General features: G+C 36.3%; 2 long non-coding RNA genes across 2 annotated transcripts in view; one reads left to right on the plus strand and one right to left on the minus strand.

Annotated features, from left to right (window-relative positions):
- LOC122355232 overlaps positions 1-20,330 on the plus strand; it is a 94,195-nt gene that overhangs the window by 50,283 nt on the left and 23,582 nt on the right. The window lies entirely within an intron of this gene.
- LOC122355231 lies at positions 10,202-19,949 on the minus strand. The gene is made up of 5 exons (XR_006252195.1): positions 19,560-19,949; positions 15,827-16,247; positions 14,471-14,693; positions 13,618-13,668; positions 10,202-11,473 (listed from the first exon to the last, which is right to left on the minus strand). It is a non-coding gene; the product is annotated as an uncharacterized LOC122355231 (long non-coding RNA).

A 20,330-nucleotide genomic window follows, 5' to 3' on the forward strand; every position in this document is an offset into this window, starting at 1 on the left:
AGGGACCCTTTTAACATATTTAAATATATTGGTTTTGTTAAGAGGGTAAAACTGACATGGCCCACTTTTCCTACAGTAAACATTTCTCTTCAAAAAATAAATGAATTAATAAAAATAAATAAATAAATACAAACCCCTTGTAATTGTTTGATGAAAATACAGCAAAACGGTAATATTGTGAAGCATTATTATAATTCAAAATTAATGTTTTTTTAATAAAAGCTGAATTTTCAGCATCATTAAACATGATCCTTCAGAAATCATTCTAATGTGCTGATTTGATGCTTATTTCCAACTATTATCATTGTGAAAACCATGATTTTTTTCCTTTTTTTACATTCTTTGATAAATAATAATAATAGTAATAATAAAAAGTTGCATGTAAAGAATTCTTTGTAACATTAATGTATTTACTTTCACTTATGGCCAATTTAATGCATTCATGCTAATTAAAAGCATTACTTATTGCAAGAAATAAGCAGTTAGCATAAAAATATATCTATTTTTTTGTAATTTTGTGATGTTTTATTGTTCCTCAAAGCCACCCTGAATCTTTGATCATTGTTAGTGTTGCATTGAATAACCTTTTTTCCCCCCTTCGGTTAAAAGCGCCACAGCAGCGAAATGAATTGTCAGAAGAGGATCAGTGCAGATTGCCCATTACTGAGCGTCTGCTTAATTTCAGGTGTTGTGGCTTGAGTGATACGTGTAATTATAGCTGTCAATCCATCCTGACGCGCTGTCACCCGCGTGACAGTCCACATAAGCAGACCGCTGTTGTCCTCAATGAATTGTGATGAAGGTTTGATTTACAGTCTCGCTGCACCATAATGAATTTACACATGAATACAAAATACAGATGTGTGTGATCAAGTCTCTAAACTAATATTGAAGAAATAGAAAATGTACTAATCCCCAGGTCACCGAATATGTAGATCAGAACATATTTGGAGAAATGTAGCTAACCAATTGATCCTCTGCAGCGGATGGGTCCAAACTGATAAAACAGAAAACATCACAATAATTCACAAGTAGTCAACACAACTCCAGCCAATGAATGTATTTTAAGTGAAAGTTTATGCAAAACATTTTATTTTTACTTTAAACTAGTGTTGTCAAGTGTTAAATGATTAAGCGCTTTTAAGCGATTGTGTTTTTTTTACATTATATATGCGATGTGCATAATTATTATGAACGTATCAATACAAACGCGTGCATAGAATTAATAAAAAAATGTAAAAAAAATATTTTTTTTACAAAACGTACTAAGTGTGTGTGTCTATATGTACATAATAAATATATATAGTACATATGCATATAATAATAATGTTGTTATTATTATAAAGACAAAAAATTTTTCAGGCTAAAAGCAATGTCAAAAACACTTCATGGATTTGTTTCTTACAAACACAGATAATTGATGGTATGGTGTGGATTACTTTTAGATTATTGTGATGTTTCTATCAGTTGTTTGGACTCTCACGGCACCCATTCAGGATCCGTTGGTGTGCTACGTTTCTCTAAATCAGTTCCGATGAAGAAACAAACTTAAGACTCTTCATTAAACTGATCTACATCTCCGATGGCCCGAGGGTGAGCACATTTTCAAATAATGCAATACCGGCGATGCAATAATTGCATGCAAAACAAGCAATATATGAATAATTGGAATACATGAGCAGAACAATTTTCTGCGTACGCTAAATATTGAGGGGAGCTTCTAATGTAATGTATTCTGCTTATATTTAAATTCTCAGAGAATTCCCTTTTAGCATCTTTTATTCTGATGCCATTTGAAGGTCTTTTTATAAAATACAAAGACAAATTAATACGAAATGCCAATAAAGTACAACAAAAAGAAGAAAAACCTGCACTTAACAGCGTCTGCGTGCCTGCGTGATGGGGCTTTGAGCACCGCGGGACGGCTGCTCGTATTGTGCTGAGAGGGAGTCCGTTTGGATTACCGTACAGTTGTCCTGAACAACAAATGGGGTTTCCAGCAGCTACCCTGCATGCTAAGATACACCGCTATTGAAATCCACACTAGCTGTTTTGCCCTGGTGCCAAAAGAAATCAAGTTTTGCCCACATGGCAGGCTATGAAAGACTATGAACTATGGGAGAAACCTACTGTGACATGTGTCGCCTGCATACAAGATCAAATGAACGCGCATTCAAAAGAATTTCTCCAGGTAGATTTATCGACAGGGGGAAAAAACGGCACGATGAGACTGACTCAATCATGATCACTTTGATGTTGGAGGGGGACGAGCCATCGCGGCCTGAATAGAAGTACAATTATTCTCTTCTGCCTCACTCTCTCTCTAATGGGTTTAGCATTCATGCTTTATAATGGCTTAAACAGTTCGCATAGAGTACGGGCATGTTGTTTATTCACTAGTTTTTACCCAAGCACAAACACACTCTACACCTCTTCATCACTATTTGTTTTTGTAGTTTCTTTACCCTTGAACTTGTACAGTAAAGTTTACTTTCCGGACATCTAAGGCTATCGTGCTTATTTCACCGGTACAATACATTTCTTTGGTTTAGCTAAAAAAAAAAACTATTTATAAAAAAGGACACTATTTCATGTACAGATAAATTACTGAATCATTTATTTTTCTAAAAACAAGCAAACAGATTCACTTAAACGAATCATTTATCACTACTTATTGTAATATCGTAATTGGTTGTAATCAGTATTCATGTATTTATATCAGTATTTATTACAATTATTGCATTTATTATATTTTATATATAAGTTTAAAATTTTGAAATAATTATATTTTATATAATCTAATATTTAGTTATAGTTGTTTTAACGCCATGAACTTAAAAATAGATCACATTAAAATTCCTGTGTATATATGTTAGAATCATCAAAATTAAAAGAAATAAACATTTGAAATATTTCAGTCTGTGTGTAATGAATGAATATAATATACAACTTAATTAGTGAAATTTTTGAATCAACTTTTTGACAATATTCTAATTATATGACCAGCACCTGTGTGTGTGTGTGTATATATTAATTTTAGTTATAAATAAGAAGCATTTTAAATAAATACCAGTGAACTATTGTCTGTTTTTTATTATTAAACTGATGCTTTTAGATTATATAATCCAAGAAAATATTGAGTTTCCAGCTAGTACGACATTCTTATGTGCTCTTAAAAATACGATCATTAAGCATAAATGCAGTAAGTAAAAATATCTAAATTAGCCGTTTTGTCTGAGCTTCGGTCTTGAAAGGACTGCCTTTCTTGGGTCAGTAATTCAGAAAGCTAGAAATGTGAGTTTTCACACATTTCTTGTGTGGCTTCTCCGGGCTGCTTCAGATCAATAGCATGTACTTGCTAGAGGTTAACGTCAGGTCTGCTCTCTTTAAAAGCCATAAAACTGAAACTAAACAAGCCTCGGAAAGCTCTAAGCGCTGCTTCGCCCTCCTCCAACCCGACGCTTCCAGGTGTTCTCGGATTCGAGCAGTAATTGCGATCACATCAGTCCGGCCATAAAAAGCAGGCCTATGTAATGAAGCTGGTCTTAATAAGGTGCTTATGTTTTATTCTGGCCTATTAGAGGCACTGAGACCATCTCTGAGAGCAGAATGACTTTTACAGTTCTCTCCTCTACCTGCTGTTTGGCAGAGGTTGGAGAGACAGCATGCAGGCCAACACTTTCTGACAAGGTTAACACTCGCAGACGTTTCCTGCAGGTCTGCTTTTTACCCGACGCCCACTTCTGCTCCAACTTTCACGATCCTCGCTGGACGATGAATTTGGCTAAGCAGAACCAGACGGCTCTAGATGCCTCATTGAAACGCCGGCCATTAATGAGGGGACAACGACATGGTCAGAACGGCTGTAAAGCTGCAACCCTTTTGGGAATACATGTAGTGTGCCGTTACTGGGATTTCAACAGGTGTGATTACGTTATCGTATTCGTTTAATCGTCCTGTGATCGGGAGCATCCGGTGTCGGTGGTAACATTGTAATTATTTGTAAATGAAGTCTAGTGCATCATGACTAGCGACATGATGTTGGAGTTGCTATTTTTTTTGTTGGTTTTGTTTACACTATTGTCCATTTTTGACAATAAATTTGACTCCTTGAATAATTCCTAGTACATTTCACTAATTAAAATTGCTTAAAGAAATGCCAACAAAAATAATTTGAATAAATTTTTATACTTTATTGTGGAATATATGTGTATGCATGTGTGTGTGTGTGTATATATATATATATATATATATATATATATATATATATATATATTCCACAATAAAGTATTCAAATCAATTAAAATTACTTTTTTTTTAATCTTGTAAAAGTTTTTTGGCACATTTTTGGTTTATTGTTATGAATTTATTATTTTGTGTACCTAATATATATATATATATATATATATATATATATATATATATATATATATATGTGTGTGTGTGTTAGATTGCATAAAAACTATAATATTGGATAGTGAAATGGTATAGTCTGAATTGTATTATGTTTAAAAAACATACATAACGCAATGTTTATATTGTCAAATGTCAGTAATGTAACTTACTGTTTTTTAAAAGTAACCCTAAAATCAATCAGCGTTACACAATACAAAGTAAAAGTTTATCTAAAAAATATTTCACACATATAGACTATTCTAAGGTCATCATTTACATAGGAGGAAAGTTGAAATAGCTTATTCAACACCTCAAGACTGATATTCTGAATGATTTATAAGTATGCTAACACACTTCCCTCCTGAGGTGCGTGTGTGTGTGTGTGAGCGCTGGGGTGTTGGGGGATTGGTCTGACACTCAGGGGTCCAGACCCCAAACTCTGGTTCGTGTCTTAACAGCAGGCAGAGCAGCAGGTCAGGCCACCGATGGGAGGCAGTCCCGGGCCACACCTCCACGGACCAGAAGCCCGTACAAATCTCTGATCGTTCGTCAAATGTCAGTTCTGTGGCCTTGGACTTACACGGCCGCTCTGACATACAGATTTACCCAGAGCTGCTTACATTGGCCTGACCCAGACCTTCTGAGAGCCCAAAACCAAATCAAAATATGGATTAATGCTGTATTTTCTGAAGGCCGTATCTGCGCTAATGCTTGCACGTCACGCTGAAAGATGGATCCGGTGACAGTCTTAAACATTAATAACGGTGTATTTGCCTTGGATCATTTTGTCTAGATGGTTTTAAAAGATTCATGTTTGCTTCTGCAGACTATTAAAGGAGCATCTCAATGACACCGTCAGTAAATCCACAAAAGCGTGTTTGCGGTTTCCTCATGTCAAATTCAAAATACTCCAGTTCATCTTCTCTCCTTGAGATATTCGCAGTCGTTTTCACGTGCCACATCAGTCTTGGCGTTCCTTTTTCCTTTTTTCAAAAATAAAATGTTTTTAAATATTTGAAGCCTATTCCCCCAGGTTGCACTTGTCACATTATAACGGCAGAAGGCATAACTTTATGTTGTAAAAAATGCAAAGCGTAGTTGTTTTTCTGTTTTACAGTCATATTTAACTTTTTTTTTTTTTTTTTTTGTAATGCAGTTATATCACATTGCTGTCTTTTATTATGCAAAAATGCAAAGTTTGAGTAAAGGTTTGAGGTTGAATTTGGAAATTAGTCATTCAAAAGCACTTCTTAAAAAAAGTTAATGTTAAATGAATGTTAAGTGTAAGAAAAGTCTTTTACAATTTTTACAATACAATTTTTACTGTATTTTACTGTTCACATGACACTGGAGACTGGAATAATCATGCTGAAAATTCAGCTTTGCATCGCAGGAATAAATTCCATTTTAAAATATATTTTAATACATTTCCTGTATTTTAAATAGTAATATTTTTCAAAGTTTTTACTGTATATTTGATTGCATAAATGCAGCTTTGGCGAGCAGAAGAGACGTTTTTATTCAAAAACAAACTCTAGGCCCTAAGCTTGCACATGTAAAGTAAGGACCAATGACTCCCTCAAAAGTGCTCCGAGAATTGTTATAGTATTAGAATTGCTAAATCCCTGCATGCAATGAATTGGCAATGCATGAGTGAATGTGGGTCACAGCACATCGCACTAGAACTGTTACGAGGTGCTGATGTTGAGTGGAGATCGTCCGTTCGGCCCGGACAGAATCACTGAGCCGACCCCTGCGTCTCGTTCTATTTCTCTTCCTGGGACACCAGCACCTTTCCTTTGCAGTTTTCGTAGGCTTTGAAATCCCGACTCAGAAGTGGAGGTGGATCCCAGCAGGAACACGGCCCATCTCTCTGCCCCAGAGGAGTCGTACTGCCACAGGGTCCATAGATGAGCCTTTGCCCGTCCGCTCTCTGTTCCTGGTAGGTGTTCGCCGACGATAAATATTTCATTTCCTTGCAAAACAAATAGCTACACATCATTCCTTCCCCGAGCTTTGTTGTCGACGGTGACGCGGCGGGTAGTTTGTGATGGTTGCGGTGGAACGCAGGAGAGAAAAATGGCTTGTTGAGAACAATCATAACTCAGCACGTCACAGAAAAAACCTGAGCGCAGCGGTCAGAGTCCCTCATTGGGAAGTGTTGTGACAGGGAGTTTGTGCCTTTTTGAGGCCTGATGGATAACTCGAATCTGCAGTGCAGTCGAAAAGCAAGCGTTTTTATATCGAGTGCGGAATTACCATGATACCACAACTCCCATCTCTATTTCAGCTGAACGGAAACCATGGAGGAACATGATTTGTTGAGGGTTTCCTAAATCACTTTCCTTTGCCTTTCTGGTTGCGTGTGCACTCTATGCATTAAGCGCATGCTGTTGTGAACTTGTGGAGCAGTTCCAGCATGATCTGAACATTTTATCAGACCTAATATATAAAAAAATGACAGTAAAATAATAATTATATATATATATATATAGAGAGAGAGAGAGAAGAATATATATATATATATATATATATATATATATATATATATATATATATATATATATATATATATATATATAAGATTTATTTAATTTTTTTGCTGTAGTGTGTCAGTGGGAAATATCAGATTACATTTTTTTTTGCAAGCATTAATTCATTTTCACTTTTTGAAAATTGTAGATCTCTCCATTGCATCCAAAATGAAAGTTTTTACTTGCCTAACATGTGTGTTTATATATGTGTGTGTGTGTGTGTGTGTGTGTGTGTGTGTGTGTCTATTGGATTCAATTAATCACTATTAATTGTTTGATAGTACTAGTCCATTTCTAACATTTTATTTGAATAGAATTGGTAACTTATTGCGATTTTAATTTATCAGTTCTGTTTTTCTTTCCTGAATTATAATAATAAAGACTTTTAATAATAATAATAAACAGAACATAATTTGAAAACCAAATCAAAAATCGAAGAACTTTTTGAATCCGATATGTAAAGATGATTTTCGGTGATGAATCAAAAAGGAACGAGCAGCATGATGAAAACCTTTCATTATACGTCTTTATCATTCACAATGTGCTCACCGCGTCGTAGGTGTCAGTGATAACGTATATTCAGCACACGCCGAGCTATAGATGACGTATGAAGCTAACTGAGGGTGGCAATGGCATGTCTCCCACGTCGGGTTGAAGATTTGTTCCTGGCTGTATTTCATCAAGAGCTCCTCGTTACCGCTTCTTTTGCATGTTTTAGTGCGTGTGAGGTGTGTGTCCCTTTAAACCTGTCAGTTAATGAGCGCTTCTCTCTCACACACTCCTGCGCCTGTGTTTAATCACAAAGATGAGAGACCATCCGAACATCAGCATTACTTATTACAAGGCTTCTTTTCATCCAGACCGTCCGTCTGATACTCGCCAGCGAGTCAAGGAGGTAAAAACCTGCCAATTACGTTTCTCCTCCTCCAAATTCTCACAATTTCCCCACTAATTCTCTCCGCAGCGACAGGCTCCTGCCTTCCTGCTTTTGAAGTCTGAACTTTTTAAACTCAGTGTACAATGGTAAGGAGAAATTAGACGAGCGCTTCCGCGGAGAAGCAGAGCGTGTGAGAAAGAGCGAGACGGACAGATGAAGGAACATTGCTCTTTCAAGGCTTGCATCTGTACTTTATTTAGGTATTGGCGAGTTAGGAATAAAATTGTAATGATATTTCTGTGTTTTGATTGTGGACTTTGGTGTCTTTGTGGCATTTTCAGGAGAACTTTTTTTCCATCTGAAAGCAGGTAAATTTGTACCATACTGAGATGTTAAGGAGATCCTTCTATGGGTTTTTTGAAATGTCAAAGACTTTTCTTTTATATTGTATTAAAATATTAACTCCACCTAAATTTCTGAAGGAAGTAAAATAAATGATAAACAAATATGAACATTTCTGCCATACAGGAAGGGTTTAGAGATATAAATGTGGATAGCTTGCCGGAACATTTGATAAATTATTGTATTTATTAATACATGCATTTTTTGATAAATCACTTCTCAATAGATGAGATATATTCAATTATAAAACTATATATATATATATATATATATATATATATATATATATATATATATATATATATATATTATTTATTTTATTTTATTTATTTATTTATTTTTTTTTTTATGAAATTGGTCTAGTTGATGCTGTGGTACAAAGAGTTCATGAACTTTATTTTGAGTAGGATATTTCCAAGCCTTTTCCTGGGGGTAAGGAGTTTAAATAACTCGTCTAAATCATCTTCATTATATTTTATGAAGGATGTGTGTATCCTCTAATCTGCTTTGCTGCTTTTGTAGTAATAAGCCCAAAAACTTTCCCCTTAATCTGGTTCCTGCCATGTGGCCTTACCTCCAAAATATGCGTGTCATGATCAAATCACTTCCCAGCAAAGCCGTCATTAAAATGAATTTATGCACTTTGGAATTGGACGTGATCCCTGATGCACTGGATGTAGGTAGCCCAGTTTTCTGGCTCGGTCCTGGATGTTTTAGATTCTGCGGATAGACCAGGCTTCCCTTCCACCACATTTCAATCGCTCTGCTCCCAATTCTGAAGCCCACATTGACTGGGGCCTGGGGATATCCAGTCCCAAATTAAGAGGCACGACTGGCCTGGCGTTCCTCGCTTGTTAGGAATCTGAAGCCAGACTTCAAACTCTCAGACGCGGAGAGCAGCTCTATAAGTTCAAACATATATTCTCTTTCCATACAACCGCTATGTGTCCCATCAGGAGTAACAATCCAAAAGTAGAGACGCTGCGAACTTTACCGCTTTTTTTTAAAGTTTAGCTGTTTTTAAACCACAGTAGCTTTTCAGCAAGGTTTACTTCTGTGTAAGATTTAGACCTCCTCAAACTGAAGTAAATACCACGCACACTCTACTTATATCTCTCCATTTCGTTTTAGGGAATGGTTTTGTTCGGGTTAAAAAACGCGATTCCATGTCCGTTTTATTATTTTTTTTTATTTAGTTCAATATAATGTTGTACAGGAGCATATGAATTAATTTGATGCATTGCTGTGTTTTTGTAGTTTCGGTGTAAGTTGTGTGCAATTGCCCTTAATTAATTTCTGCAAATATAAAAAATAATCGAATGAAATAATTACCTTATGCATGAAATGACGTTTTATTTCTTTATATTAATTAGTGCTGTCCCACGATTAATCAGGATTAATCTCATCCAAAATAAGTTTTTGTTTACATAATATTTCTATGTGTGCTGTTTATTTATTATGTTTATCTAAATACACACAAGTATATGCATTTCTATATTTAGTATATTTTATATTATATAAAATACATCTATATAACATTTTTCTTAAATATATATAGAAGCGTATCTTTGTATTTATATATACATAAATATACACATTATGCACAAATATTATTTGACAGCATTAAATCTTTATTATAATAATGTTTTAATACAGTAAAAATTAAACATAATGCACATTTCTACATTTGTTGTGGTTATAAACAAAACAAATAGTGTTGGACTAAGTTTTACAAGAAAATACTTTAACAGTTACAATTTATTTGCTATTAATTGGGAAATTTCAGTGTGAAAACTGTATGCATTTTATATACCTTTTTGTAAAATAAATGCTTACATCCTTTCGAGATGACAATAGGCATGTATATGTTTTGTGATGATATATATATATATATATATATATATATATATATATATATATATATATATATATATATATATATATATATATAGAGGCATGAAAAAAACACTCAAAGATCTGTCTAACGTACATTAGAAGGTTACAAAACATATTAGCCCCTTAACAGCTACTTTCTATTACAAACTTGTAGCGCAGCCTACTTTTTCAAAGCAGTAGCTTGACTGCCGTTGAACTACTTCAAATAATATAGAGCACCTTGTAGCTCGGCAGCCTGCAGTTTCAAAGTAATTCCTAACGCCGGTTCCCACACACCTCTGCTCTCAGAGCCCGATGCGATCAGAAATGGCACTCGGCAAATACGTCTGACCCTACACCTGTAAGTGTCCACCTTTGTTGCAGAGAATGACAAGATCTCTGTAGGACTTCCTCTTTAGTTTCCCTTTCATTTGACAGTGCAGCATTAACTCCTTGTTCTCTCTCTCTCTCTCTCTCTCTCTCTCTCTCTCTCTCTCTCTCCTCGCTGTACGCTTCAGGCAATTACAGCAATGTTGCATTTGTCAATCACATTCAGTTGTGCATGGTTTCCTAAAATAATTATCAGGTGAGTGGCATCTCGTTGCCTGGAGTACCAGTCTGGTGAAGGCAAGCCCCAGAGTATTAATTACTGCGTGCAGAAATTTGCAGAGAAGCAAGTCTTTTAATGGTAGAACTGACGCAACATGATTGTTCTGATTTTTTTTTTTTCTACTAACATGACAATCATCTGCGTCCCTGTGGTCATCAGCATAGATTAGCTGGAATCGTCAGGGGAGACCATTACCAAGCTGTGTACCATTTGATAAAATGAGGCACACATTGCCAGGTTTCTGTTTGTTGATTTTCAAAACAAGGCCTGCTTTTCAAAAAGGGGGGGTTAAAGGCAGAGAAAACACCCCAAAAGTCAAAATTTCTAATAAACATGGACTGCTGCCAGAGAGCTCGAGTGTAGTGCTATTTACCGGGGTGAAGGAGCTACATTTCTGGAGAATTGCGCTGGAAAGGAATCTCTCAGGAAAGCGAGCTTCAAATAGCAGCGTAAAGGATGCGTTTATTCTAAAGGGCATTTTCCTGCAGGGATGCCGAGGAAGGCCGCATCGTCTCTGCCCGGGAAAATAGGGAAAGAGGGAGAGCACAGGTGACATTTTCACACAGCTCAACTAGCTGGTTATTGTAGTTGCTGTATGTGGTTCGTTCTTGCCCTGGATCACAGATGATCTGCTCACATTGTCTTCGTCTTCTTCCTTCCAGCAAGAGTTCTGTCGGCGTTTTTGCTCTCGTCTGCACATGAGTAACTGTACGGCTCCATATGATCTAAACCGGGGCTTTTCCGACCGGGTTCTGTCGACCCCGAGGGGATGCTATATGTCTGTGTGAAATGAAAGCAAAATATTTACGAAATAAGATGTAAGGGCTGTCAAAGTTGGATCATATTAACTTTTAATGAATTAAAATATGCACTGCTGTTTTTCGAGGAAGTAAAAATAAATGAATAAAAATATATACAATAATATAGTAATAATTATTATATAATAATATTGCTGTGAAATAAACACACATGTGCGTATTCAAATATTCAAATTCTATATTTATTTTTATATAAATGATATGTATGTAAATGTAAATATATTAATTAAAATATTTTTTTATGCATAGAACACATTTATTATGCAATCAAAAGCTTATTTTATGTGATTAATCACAATTACTACTTTAACAGCGCTAATAATAATAATAACATATATGCTTTATCGAACTATACTTTTAAAGGTCACATTAAAATAGTCTTGGAAATTTTATATCATGCATCAAAGTTTTAAACAAAGGAGTATGTTTCACAAACAACAACAAAATGCAATTTTTAATTTGTCCTTTCTTTATAATTATTTGTGAAATGGAAACTTTAGAAATTGCTAGTAAATCCTATTTATTTACTTATTTATCAATCAGTCAATTAATCAATCATTGTGGCATTATTTATTTTATAAAGAATATTTTCCCCAAAATATATTAATGAAAAAATTGTGTAGTGTACTTTAAAGCAAAAAAAAAAAAAAAAAAATATATATATATATATATATATATATATATATATATATATGTGTGTGTGTGTGTGTGTGTGTGTGTGTGTGTGTGTGTGTGTGTGTGTGTGTGTGTAAAAATTAATAGCAGTGCTGTATTATATGTAGCTTATATTCATTAACTAAATAAATAAATAAAATCATTATTGCATCAGTAAAGTCACTCCCCAGTATAATAAAGAGAAGCAATGACAGCAATTGCAAACTGAATGCAAGGATTAATTGGCATAAAAAAAAAATTAAATCAAAAATGAACGTGGCAAAACATTTTAAAACGGGTTAAAAATATCTCTATTTGACACACACGTCAGCAGCGTCAGGTGAACCGCCTTGTCTGCATATCCATTAGTTCTAAAGGTTTCGTGGTGAATGAAATTTCCCAGCCGTCTCCATTACAGCATTAGCAGCGTGGGAGTTCTCATGGCTTCTGTGTGTTAAACGCTTCAGTCTACGGCACGCACCTCCCCATCAGATTTCCGCTCTGCTTTTCACACTCCACAATCGCGAGCGTCAAAGCGGCACGCAACGCCTCGGCACGTATAGCTTTTCGCCTCCACGCCCTGCTTCATTGTGCCTCGGCGGTGAAGCAGGTTAACGGCGGCCTTTGAAAGGCGAGCGTTCTCTCCTCGACCGCAAAGGTCCGTTCAAAGAGCGCCGCTGTACACCTTCCCTTCAAGCGCACATAAAGAGGGAGCGATTGAAGGAGAAAGAGCGTTGGGGGGGGGAGCGAGCCGAGCTCATTAACATCCGTGTAGCGGCAAACGCTTTCTCTCTCTGTCCACGGAGCTGAATTCTAGCTTCAGATGAGCCGGGCCTGCTGGGAGTTCAGCTGCCAGTTTAATTAGTGTTCAGTAATTTCAATAATGAGTGACAATTCATTGGGGCTTTTAGGTTGGTCTCCTCGTCAGAGGCGAATCAATAATCTGCTGTTTTCCTCCCTCCTTTTCTTTCAAGACTAAAAAGTGGCACGTAACTTCCATCAGAGGGGGAGAAGGCAAATGAAAGACAGCAGCGGGTCCCAGAGAAATGCTGGAGACAATTTGCCGCTAATGGCAGATGCTAGCCTTTCCTCCGCCTTTTGTTTTGATGTTATTGGATGAAAAGGCAGGTCTTTAGCAGCGAGCGCGGGGCCGGAGCGTGAAAACAATTTGCCCTGGCTGTAGAGGGAGTGATGTGGGTAAGTGAGAGGAGGTTCGGGGATTACGGATAATCCCCCGCTTCGCAGCTCCGGGGCGAGAGGAAGCGCCCGAGCTAATTTTCGCCTCCGCGCACGCGCCTCGTAGCCGCTCCGTCCCGCGGTGACATCCGTAATTGATAATAGGATTTTCGACTCGAGCGGAGTTGAAATGTTATTATTAAGGCATATCGTGCCAGAACGAAGACGGAAAAGTAAAAGACGTTCGGCCGGAGAGCGCTCGAAAAGTTTACTTACAGATCACTCACTAGGACAGCTTTACGTGACCCGGATGTGTTTCGGACGTTTCTTCAGCCGCAGGCCCGGGGGGATGATTTTGAATAAATCAGAAAAAAAAAAAAGATTTATTGATTTATTTTACATAAAGGTCACATTAAAACTTTCTTGGAAGTTTTTCACGTGCCAAAAATAAATAAATAAATAAATAGAGTCAAAGGTGTAGATAAAACAAGATTATTGGAGTGTGTTTTTCAGATTTTTTAAATAAAATAATAATTAATACATACATTAAATTTAAATTCTTGCAAAGTAAATTCTAGATCAATTTCGCTATATTTTATTTATTTTTTTTGTTTTACCTTGCCGGACCCAGATATTGAATCTTCTAAATGAAAATCAATATCAGTATATTGTTGCATTTGAAAAATTGTTATTTAAACAAGGAGGGAAATAAACAATGTCAGCATCTATTGTCTATAATCTATAATCAAAGTCTATTAATTATATATTTTGAACTGCATCCCTCATCTCTTATTCCATTGCAGCCAACAATTATTAATACAACATTTTGTCATAAGTTAGTATACCTAATTAGTAAATTAATTACCATAAAGCCTATATTTTGATCATAAAAAAAAAAAGTTTTTAAGTTCAGGTAGTTCAATGGTTAACTTAAAATAGTTTAAATAAATATCATATGCATAAAACATTACCTAAACATTAAAATGTTAAAATTATTCAGTTAAAAAAATCTTAAAATGAATAGTTTTTTTAAGATGTGTCATTCATGAACAAATATCGAGGGAGCTCACAAGTGCTTTGCATAAAATGTAATATTCTGGCATTGTCAAACCTAAACATGAATATGCACCTGTGAATTATATTCGGCGCATATTTAGCATGGATGCCAAACCCTGCTAATTGTTTGTTTGAGAGTTCACGTGCTTCCTGTACATCTCGAGTCAGCGTGCTTCTGCATAGCATTACGATGTGCAATTAGAGCCAGGACCGGCAGACGGCCGCTTCCTCTTCCTGCAGACCCCGCTGTGAACTCCTGAACCTGTGAGGAGCGGGGTCTACCACAGCCTCTGGGCCTGAGAGAAAGACACAGACAGAGAGAAAGACAGGAAGAGTGGGAAATGATGCCTGAGGCGCTGTTAGCTTCTGAGCAGTGATGTGGTGTAGTTTTCTGGGTTAAGCAGATTATTCTTAACGTGGCCTCCTTCATCTTCGGACGGATCACCTTTCGCAGTCGGAGCACCTCAGATCTTTAACCTGAGATGGCCACTCATGGATTCACTTGGAGAAATAATCAGATTCAACTGGTCTTGCTGTAAAGGCCTTGTGGTATAAAAATCTAAATTTGCCATGGAATTTGGATTCATGAATCAAAAGTAGGGCTGTACACTTCATCTAATTATGATATGAACTAGTGTCTGTGAATAGAAAGACTACTTAAATATGAAGTTACTGTGTTTCATCTACTACTTCATAACATAACTATTATCACTGAAATGTTAATAAATGATTAAATAAGTAAAGTTTTATGAATTCAGTAGATTGTCTTTTCGATTACGAAAATAAATTAAACCATTGAAATTAATTATTAGTAATAATAATAACAATATTAATATTAAATTCATGAAATTGGCAGCCAGATTTGAGTTAAATAAAACTTTTGTTCTTTTTAATTTATTTTTTTTAATTCATTATTTATTACATTTTTATTTATTAATACATATGATTACATATTTTATTTATTAAATTTGACAGCTACTTTTGTATTAAAATGTACTTAAATTGAAACGGCCTTGAAACACCTATATATATATATATATATATATATATATATATATATATATTTATTTTTTTTTTTATATATTTTTTTTTTTTTTTTTTTTTTTAGCTTTTATTTTGTCCAAATTGACTTCAACATCATTGAAGGCATGCATTTTATCAGCTCATGCTCTCCCTGACAGTCATAATCATGACTGATGCTTAAATCTTTGAGCCATAGAAACAAATTTTTTTACAATCGTTTATAGTGCATGGTAATATTATATGTAGTCCAGAACATATATGCTAGTAAAACTGTGCAAAATGCTAAACCCGACATAAGCATCTAAATGTCTTTTAAGCTCCATTGATTTCATGCCGTCAAAAGCCAATAATTCATTAAACAACAAGTTAACAAGTCATGTTCAGTACTTTTATTTAATGTACTTACCCTAATAGCAGAGGAGTTTCGGCAACACTATCACTGAATATAAACACATGCCATGGACATAACAAAAGAAACGTTACTTCGTTGTCCTACATATGCACGATTGCATGTTTTGGTTTTAGCCTCATTTGAGGTCGTGACCCACCAGTTGAGAGCCGCTGCTGTAAATACAGACTTCTGAGGGATGCCGTGAAAGAAACGTCTCTCTGAAAGCAGCTTGTCTTCAGCAGGTGTGATTCACAGCAGTAAGGACAGCGTTAATGCAGCTGTATTCATTATTCATTGTAAATTTATATTTGGCATAATTACGAAGCAGTGTCTGTCGGTGCGGTCCGTGTGAAGCAGCTCTGATGGGGAAGATAAATGGTGAGGCTCGGGCTCTTAATGAGAAAAGAGGTCATCTGTAGGGTTTGCTGTAGCTCGCCTTCCTCCCCAGGTACCACACGAGAGTCGACACGTAATTAGACAAAAAGAGGAAAAGAGAAGCATATAATATCCTAATGAGATATCTTATCAAAACTTTATTTTTTTCTTTTTCTGATGATATATTGCACACTTTTAAGAGTATGGCATCATGTTGGGTTCACTTGACTCATGCGTAATAAAAAGCAACAAAAACAACTTCATTCTTAAAATCGTGAAATCAAGTCACTGAATATTATAGTTGTGTCACGTGTGTGTGTGTGTGTGTGTGTGTGTGTGTGTGTGTGTGTGTGTGTGTGTATGTTTTGGGTCAAATATTGTTGCCATGGCTGTATTTGCAGATGCTTTAGATTTCATGCAAACAGTACTGCAGTACAAACTTCAATTAATTATGATCATTTCTATGTATATAAAATATAATGTTGTCAAATGACCATACGCGGTATTACAGTATTACAGTATTGCAGTAAACACACAGACACATAGACACACATATATATTTATTATGTATATATAAATACACACACACCCAGTATATATTTTGCATGTGTTTATATTCATATAATTATGTGTGTATAATAATATATATATATATATTTTTTTTTTTTTTTCTGTAAGACACATTCATTATAATTGTGTATTTAATATACATTTTATTTAGATTTTTTTTAAATTAATTAGATTGTGAAAAGTAGAAAAGGTAACGTTATTCAATAGTATGTGCAATGTAGGCGACGTCACTTTTTTTTTCGGTCTGCGTGCATGAATTTCATGATTTGAACTTAGACTTTAAAGTTGACTAATGAAATGCAGACGCATAAAATAGACACGTCTCCACGAACCTGTCTCTTATGGGACTTTAAAGTGCAAAAAAACACAAACACAGATCTTTCCCGGCCCATACAAGCGGTCAGACCTTCGGTGGAATGTGAGAGAAATATTAACCTGCATAATGCTCTTCAGCATATCACAGTCTTGTATATAATCCCCATTAAAAATGCAGCTCACAGCCAGAGGGCCTTTCTGCGGCCGTATGAAGCCTGCTGGGGAGACCTCGCTTCAGGGAATAGCTCCAGTCTGATATCAGCGGGGGAAAGCTGCAACACAACCCTCCTAATCTAACTTTTCCTGACACGTAATGGGGGAGCGTTCCCTGATGACCCATTTATTTATATTAAAAACGTCATTCAGGTTCGCTGTCTTAATTGATTCCAATTCTCCCCGTGAATCCTTTGCCCCCGTATGTTTCCACTCCAATAATCTAAATGATTATGGATTTTTTTATTAATACTTGCAGTCGATTCCGAGTCGCTTTCAGCTGAACCGTACTTTGATGATTGACAAACAGAACTACGCGTATATGTGTTTTATTTATGATCTTTTTTTTTTCCCCTTCCCCGCTCTGTTTCTTTTCAAACTGTCATATTACAGGAGAACGGAGTCTGTGATAAGGCAGTAATGGGGTGTAGAAGAAAAAAAACCGAAGAATAAACGTGCCCGGTTATTACGCGCTCCCGGGGGACTCGTGTGTTTGGTGTAATGCGCGTGTGAGAGCGATACTCGTATTTACATGTGTCACGCATCCCCTCATTCCCTCTGTCAAGAGAATTGTCAGCCATATTGCTGTGGCACTTGGCGTGAAATGCTCGGCAACAAGTGCTGATGACTGACTATCACACCCGCGCTAACACGCTTTACAGCTATTCGCTTGCTGATTACAGACGTAACGACGGTAAACACGCCTTGAAACAGCCTCATGCGATTGCTGTCAGTTTTAGTAGCACTGCCAGAGAAATTGCGATGTATAAAACCACAGGCTTTTTAATGGTGCAACCGCGAAAACGTACTACGGGGATATTCAAGATTTTAGGGGGTCGGTGGAACTCTGCTCGCCAAGGCTGCATTTATTTGACCAAAAATACAGTAAAAATAGGTCATGTTGTAAAATATTAGTACAGTGTAAAATAATTGATATATATTTTAAAAATGTAATTTGTTCCTGTGATGCAAATCTGGATTTTTAGCATCATTTCTAAGTAAATTTTTTACATTTTTATTTATTTATCAATGTTGAAAAAGTTTTGTTAAGTTTTTTTTTTTATAGGATTCTTTAAAGAAACTTAAAAATAACAAATATAAATATTCTGTAGACGTTTCAACTTTGCTCTCATACTCTTAAATTTCATAAATAAATAAAATATAGACTGCTGTTTAAAAGTTTTACATTGGTAGGGTTTTTAAAAAATATATATATTTTTTTTAAGTGTTTCTTCTGCCCACCAAAGCTGAATATATTCAATTCCAGCATGTAATAATAATATTACAATATGTAAAAAAAAAATGCATTAATTCATTAATAATGTTTTTCAAAATGTTCAAAACATCATTGTTGTTCTATTGCAGACAATCCTCAATTCTTCAGATCATGCGACTTGTTGAAGCAACGTGTGATATTACTCTTCAAAATGATATAATTTATGAATTTGTCTTGTAAATGGTAAATCGGGTGAAAATTTACACATGGGCTCTTCCATTAGAGTGGGAGCTTTTCCTCGGAAAATGTACAAAAGTAACTTTTTTAATCGTATTGATATTGCAGTCATTATACATTCCCAGTAAGCCACGAGAGGCTTGCGTTACAGTGGATTTACCACGGTCAAAAGATGTTGTTACGCATAACGCGAAGCTTGCCTTATTCTCCTCCTCCAGTGCTGAGAGCTTGGCGCTGCAGTATGCGTATGGTTGCATAACTGCGCTGATTTATTGCAGCTAATGCTCAAGTTCAAGTCAATTGTAAACGTATACAGTGTTTATGTTGGGGTAGGATTAGAACCACGAGCATTTATTGCTCAAACATGAGCCACAGCTGAGCGACTTTGGAGAGCTTGAAGGAAAAAGCCAAAAAAGAGAGCAGGAAATTCATCATTTGATCTTTTTGTCTCCGAATTTTCTCTCCCATAGGTACGGGGAAATATCAAGTTACCAAGCACTCTCTCAGACTCGCTCGAAACGCACAAAAAAGGGAACATATGGTTTTTCTGAAGGCTTACACAGTGTTTCATATCTTTTGTGCTGTCCCTATTGACGGAAAATGGTAGTAAATAACCTTGCCATGTATCTATTAAACTGCAGATTTACAACTGTTAAGTATCGGCTAACGTGTTAACCAGGTGTGTGCTTGTTATTGTATGAAATCCGACCCGGTTTTAAATCACCGTTCCAGGAGTTGAGAAGCGAAATTCCCAGATAGCTTTTGTCTCTTCTATCAGCGGCTGAAGGATGTTAGTTATATTTTTAAGAGCGCAGAGGATACCTGTATCTCATCCCATGCCTTCCTCCCACGACTTTTTCCGTTTCCACTCGTTCTCGTTGCCTTAATCTTCTTTTTTTCTCTCTCCCGTCCCTCCTTTATGGATTCCCACCGACTGTAGGCATTTCCTTTCACCGGCTCCATGTGAAGGAGGATAAATCCAGTGTTTCTGGCAGAAGCCGCCATGCATCCTGGCGATGGTGGAGGCCATTGACAGCTGAGTGTCGTCGGGGGATATTAAAGTCCAACAGCGGGCCCATTTCTCTTATTATTACATGGGCTATCCTATGATCAGTTTCGTGGACCTTTGCTTCGAATTCAGCCAGCATGTGTCCGCTGTGTTTAATAATTCGGCGACAACAAATTTATGTTGCTAAGCTCCAGAAAGTAAACCTCACCAAAATACATCTCGCCAGCCGCCCTTCTACCGCGTCCATCGAGTTAATATGGAATTTACTTGTTTTGAGTCTTTTGTAATTGCTTCCAGATTTTGGTCTTCCCCCAGAATATTCCTGAGCGAAGCCACATTTTCTCACGATGCTGGCGGCCAAGAATATCTCCAGCCTTGCTGTGGTTATTCACTGCTGCTTGTCAAACATCCTCCGGCCGACCGCAGTCATTTGTTTTCATGTTAACCATGCCTGGGAGAGCAGAGCGGGATTACGGCTCGCCATGGAGGAAAAGAGGGCTCTGTTATTCCGACATTTGGACATGCATAGTCATGGGATGATGGTAACCTCAACTTTGACATCTTCCATTTATCACATGATGCTT

The sequence above is a fragment of the Puntigrus tetrazona genome, chromosome 12 (assembly GCF_018831695.1).
Source record: "Puntigrus tetrazona isolate hp1 chromosome 12, ASM1883169v1, whole genome shotgun sequence".
NCBI lineage: Eukaryota > Metazoa > Chordata > Actinopteri > Cypriniformes > Cyprinidae > Puntigrus > Puntigrus tetrazona.